We start from the raw sequence: 6,186 nt of genomic DNA on the forward strand, positions 1-6,186 counted from the left end.
GGGATGGTAAATATGAATTTTCAGCAGCTGTTTCACATAATCCTTCAGAAATTATTCTAATAGGTTTGGTGCTCAAGAAATGTTTATTAATATCAATGCTGAAAATAGTTGTGCCGCTTAATATTTTTGTGAAAGCCAGGCTACATTTTTTACATCTTTTGTAAGAATGCAAAAGTTTAGTATAAATACATATTTTAAAACAAAAAAAAATTATACATGCAAGGATCATTCACAATAACACAAAAAGTAACATGCATTAATAAAATAAACAGTGTTAATACATTTTTGAATAAAAAAAAACACGCCACTGAGCATCATTCTGTCCAAAATCAGAGATGAAAACCTTTAACAAGAGCACACCCTGAACCTGTCAGACTTTACGTACATCACACACACACACACGCTCTGACTGGATCCCATGTGGGCTCAGACCATGCTTTACTTTCCTTTTAATCACTGCCCAGAAATATGCATGTCTTTCCTTTCCTCTATCTGGAAATTCAGCCCTTAAACGCTCACCATTTAAACATACACCATTTTATTATGTACTTTAAAAAAAATGATGAGCAAATGTTTTTGTATGATTGGATTGCTATAAGAGAGAGCGGGAGGAAGGGAGAGACAGTGTGTGTGTGCTGGATATGTTTGTTTCCCTGTTGTGGGCAATTTCTTGGCAAGGTTACCCGATACACCTCCCTGGCAAGCGCGAAAACCAAAACCCACAGTAGGTACTCAACATTTGAAAGAAGCTCTTTGATTAGAACAAAGCAAAGAAGCGAAATGGCAAAAGGGAATAAGCACTTATTTTGATCTCATCGCCTTTCATTACCCACTCACGTTTGCTTTAGGCCAGTTACCCAGGATGCTCAGCAGGACACAGAGGAAAGACTCCCTGAAAGCTGGGCTCTTTTCTCCCTACTTGTTTTATCAACTCTAATGTCCCTCACCGCTCAGCCGCCAATTCCTGCCCCAGATTTTACATTGATCAAGTGTCAGGAAATGCCCCCACCCACCAGAGCGAGCGTTGGCGCTGTTTGAAAAAAGGGCCTTCTCTCTCTCTCTCTCTCTCTCTCTCTCTCTCTGTAATTACATCCTCCCTGTTTAATACAGACTAGCTGTTAAACAAACAATTGATCCCCACTTAACACATGTACCCACGTTGGCTAACACATTTTGCCAATTCGCCACAGGCAAGAAAGGCAGAGAAGAGTGAGGTGGAGAGAGAGATATGGCATCTCAGGAAAGAAAGGAAAAAGAGCTGCCAAAATAGGTAGAAGAGAGGAGGATGTGTATTGTCATGTGGCTCAGACAAGTAGAAGGTGCCTTCTCAGGCAGAGCTAATCAGCCGTTTTTATGAGCTTTAAATTGAAACAATAACAGCTGTTAATGGGGACATTGTGTGTGAGTTTAGCATCAGTTAATCTGTGTTGGGGTGTTGTCATTGTTGTCATTGTTGCCAGTGTGTGTGTGTGTGTGTGTGTGTGTGTGTGAGGGTAATGGAGCTAACAGATTGTCTTGTTTGCCTTTTTGAACTTCCCAGTGCACTCCGGGTGCAGGAGGAAAAACAAAGGGTGCTAATGGCTACATGACACAAAGACCTTCACTAACCTGAGATTTTACTGAAGGCATAACGATCGATCACTGAGGCCCCACACACACCCTAAACACTCAGTGTAAACACACTTTTGATGGGATGCTTTTTCATGTTTTAGGTGGTGTTACAATAATACATCAAGAGGCAATAATAATTAGATTTACATTATGATTAGAATTAGATTTGCAATGTTTAATTTGCATTTCTAAATAGTCATTTCATCCTCTAAAAAAAAATATTGTATTATTATTTACACGTATGCTGTTCCAAATGATATTATTTGTCAATGAAACATAAACAAAGAATATTTGAGGAATCTTCACACAGCTCTTTTCACTGTAACAGTAACATCTGTCAAGCTTCAAAAATGGCAAAAAGAACAACAAAAAAAAAGAAATCTTAAAAGAGGTCCATATGACTCCTGTGCTACATTCCAAGTCGTCTGAAGACGTACTAAGACAATAGCTTTGTGTGAAGAACAGATTGAAATTTAATAATTTATTATTCATCTTCCCCTCCTCCAAAACTCTAAAATCTTATTACAGTCAAACAGTGTGCGTTCACACCATCATCGGCAACATGGGCAATCCAGCATGAATATGCAGAATGAAGAATAAGATTTTAAAGCTGCAATAAAGGGGAAGCTTATCATGAATAGCAAGTTTGCCCTGATTCTCACTCAAATACATTGTTTTACTTGACAACCTATGACCTCCTATCGCACGGAAAAGAGCTGCATGATGATTCAACAGAAAAAGAGTTAGTATGACATGAGCGTTAGTAAATGCAACTGAAATTCATTTAGTAATTAAAAGAAATGAAAGTTGCGACAGATCTTTTCTTCCATATTGTGACGCACATTCCAGTGAAACAAATTATCAAATAAATAAATAAAAAACAGAGGGCAGGGACTTGGTTCTTTGTGAAAGTGAACAAATGAATGTTCTCAATAAAATAAATAACACATTTTGAAAATAAGGTGAATTTTCATTTCATGCAAACTTTAATATTACTGGTTTGCTTGCACCTGAATTAGACCACACACTCTCTCCAAAACCCTGTCCTCCAAAGACATGTCAGCTAGCCCAATATTAGCAAACATGCTAAATGAGTCACATGCAGAGAATGTTTCTGATGAGTTGATTTCTGATTGGGTTCTCTGCTGACTTTTTCTCTGTTTATAGACCCTTGGGCTGTCACAGAGACAGGTCTGTCAGGTAGTAGGAACATATTTTGTGAGGTATTCCAACGAAAGAAAATAAAACAACGTACAACAGCTTCAACTCTGTGTTTTATTCAGGTATTTAATCTGCACTGTTTGTTAGTAGAGGCCTGCATCTCTTTCTCTATTTCTATTTATCTATGTCATACTCTCTATTCCTATTTCTCTTTCTCTCTCCCTCTCTGCAGTAAGACAGCTTAAGCTCGCTCTAATTAGGGGACATCTGTTTCTATTCCTGCTGACTGCTTTAACATATCCTCATATTCATAACAGCTCATACCTAATGAGTTACACAGCCCAGGGCAAATCTCATACCTGCACAAAGATCAAACACCTAGCCTAAAAGCACACATGCACACAAACACCCAAATTAGCACAGACTCACACTCTCTCACACACACAGGTACACTTCCCTGCCAAGTACAACTACCAGAGCTTGAAAAGACAAACAGCAGATGACACTTGTGAATCTTGTAGAACTGGAGTGAGGTTAGTTTGAAATATGTGACAGCAATTTGCAGCTTATTAAAATAAATCAAACAACTTCTAAGGAAAAAAGAACGTTGGCCCAACTATTTAAAAAAAAAAAAAACCTACCTGCCCTGCCTGGGTAAGGAGTGTTTTTGCTTTATTTGTGTGAGGGCTCAACACGGTTTTAACCTGTCATTGTCGCTTGTCTGTGTATATGATATAATATTATTATTTTCTTTTGTAAATCAAAAGCAATAATTTGGGAGACATAAAGCCACATTGCAAGATATAAAGTCACAATTATAGGAAGTAACTTTATTTATTAAAAAGTGCAGTGTTACATTGCATTTTATATCACCGAATATGAAAGAAGTCGTAATTGTGAAATATTGTAATATATAGAGACACGCTGTGATTGTATTTATATAATTGTAACATAAAGTCACAATTACGAGAAATAAACACAATTGTGAGATATGAAGTCATTATTACAAGAAATAAAGACATAATTGTGAGATATGAATTCGCAATTATGAAAATTAGTCAGAATTGTGAGATACATAGGTGCAGTAACAAGAAATAAAGTCAGAATTATGTGAAATTAAATTATCTTTAAATTGGGTTTAAACTCTCAGGCGGAACATTTTTACATAAAGCATTTAGTGCATGTATGACAGTAAAAGCTTTAGGCTGTGAGAGTGAGTAAGTGAGTGATTGTGAGTAGAAGTAAGAGAGTTTCGGAGTGTGTGTGTGTGTGTGTGTGTGTGTGTACTCTATGGTTACAGGTTGTGGTTAACTGCAGCATTAGCTTTAATACAAGTTTGCGGTTTTCACAGAGCTGGTCTAAATGTGCTCAGATCAGCTTTCCTAAAGCAGTCCACTAAACTGCCCTGTTATGTATCATAAAAATCCGCTGACAGGTACACACACACACACTCCTGGTCTGACACAGGTCACTCTCCCTCTTCTCTAATGCGTCCTGCAACCCCCTAAAGACACAATATCTCCTCATCGCCGAGCCACTCTATTAAGGACAAAAGGTCATCCCGGGATAATATTAAACTTATGAAGCTCTGGCTGTCCTGCCTGCTTCCAAATGTGCAGCGAAAGCATAAAAAACGTGTTGTGTCCGTGTATGTGATTATATCTGTCCCATCATCCTCTGCACACTGACCTCAGGGTTCTGGGTTATTGGTCTCAGATGCAGGCGGCTTCTCAATGTACAAAAGAGCCTGTTATTCCACTGCTTATTACAGCAAAGCCATACACAACACGCAACAGCACACACGCACACTTATGCTTACACACCGCACCACAACAGAACACAGAGGGCAGTCTTGTGCGTGTGCGTGCATGTAAGGTATTGGCGCATTCAGGGAGATTTTAGAAAGGAGGAAGTAGAGGCCACTGCATCCTGCCTCACACACAACCTCAAATAGATTCATACAGTCATACTTTGTTCTTGCCTGTGCCCGCATTACATGTTTCATGATGGAAAATGTGCATTCTTTTAAATGGCTTCCAAGAGAAACTGATACACACAAACACACAGGCTGTCACGCACGCGTACTGTATATAATTTACTGCTTTCAATTCAGCGGTAGCTATAATTACAAATACAATGTCATGGAGTTAATCAACTAAAAGTAGCGATATTTCTAAATAATAGTGACAGTGTAGCTTTTAACAGGTTCAAACTATTCTCGGTGTAGCGCGATCAGACTACATCGCCATTTTTAACCTTGTGCTGAGGGAATAATCAAACGCTTAACTAAACAAGCCTTTCTCTTGTATGTAGCACTGGAAATTCATCCTTGAGGATTTGTTCGTCCTGAACGGCCTTCTCTCTTTCTTCCATATACCGCAGTTTGATTCATTCTAATTAATCGGTTCATCATAAATCTTCCTCTCGCTCATATGTAACGTTTGAAAGTCCGATTCATTCCAGTGAACCGGTTCAGTTGGACAATTCATTTAAATTAATTCAGAATCACAAGAAAATTATTCACCAATTTGACTTCTTAAACTACTGGCTATGTTTTCTACCTGGACAATGGTTACATAAATTAGGGTGTTTTGTTGTATTTAGTCATTTGATTTTGTTCACACAAATGTTATGGTTTTGAAAGACCAAAATAAAGGGTAAATTATATTATTGTATAGTTATACATATTTTTACTTATAAAAAACATATTTCTCCCTTAAGTAACTCTAATATTTGTTTGTAGCATCTAGTGTAGTATAATAACCGGATATTATGACTGAAATATACCTAAATTACGACCTATGCTCTCAATGTCAAATGCAGAAATGGTAATCCATACGTTTATGACCTCAAGGTTAGATTATTGTAATGCTTTATTGGGTGGTTGTTCTGCACGCTTAATAAACAAACTCCAGCTGGTCCAAAATGCAGCAGCTAGAGTTCTTACTAGAACCAGGAAGTACGACCATATTAGCCCGGTTCTGTCAACACTGCACTGGCTACCTATTAAACATCGTATAGATTTTAAAATCTTGCTTATTACTTATAAAGCCCTGAATGGTTTAGCACCTCAGTATTTGAACGAGCTCTTGTTACATTTGTCTCCAGATCAGATGGTCACTGCAGTCGCCCGGATCCAGTACGTATCCAGACCAGATAGTGGATCAGCACCTAGAGAGGACCTCTACAGCCCTCAAAGTCAGCAGAGACTAGGACAACTAGATGAGCCCCAGATACAGATCCCCAGTAAAGACCTTGTCTCAGACGGCCACCGGGACAAGACCACAGGAGCCAGTTGAGTCCTCTGCACAATGTGACTTTGCTGTAGCCTGGAATTGAACTGCTAGTTTCGTCTGGCCAGAGGAGAACTGGCCCCCGACTGAGCCTGGTTTCTCCCAAGGTTTTTTCTCCATT

General features: G+C 38.6%; 1 long non-coding RNA gene across 2 annotated transcripts in view; it reads right to left on the reverse strand.

The window, feature by feature from the left end:
- LOC107657095 (uncharacterized) overlaps nucleotides 1-407 on the reverse strand; it is a 19,840-nt gene extending 19,433 nt beyond the window's left edge. Inside the window, exon 1 of one of the 2 annotated variants that reach the window (XR_001630634.1) lies at nucleotides 386-407. This is a non-coding gene — a long non-coding RNA (uncharacterized LOC107657095). The remainder of the gene's footprint in view (nucleotides 1-385) is intronic. The other variant, XR_001630635.1, reaches the window with a different exon arrangement.
- Nucleotides 408-6,186: the final 5,779 nt, after the last annotated feature.

Source organism: Sinocyclocheilus anshuiensis, unplaced genomic scaffold, assembly GCF_001515605.1.
Source record: "Sinocyclocheilus anshuiensis isolate Anshui unplaced genomic scaffold, SAMN03320099.WGS_v1.1 scaffold944, whole genome shotgun sequence".
NCBI lineage: Eukaryota > Metazoa > Chordata > Actinopteri > Cypriniformes > Cyprinidae > Sinocyclocheilus > Sinocyclocheilus anshuiensis.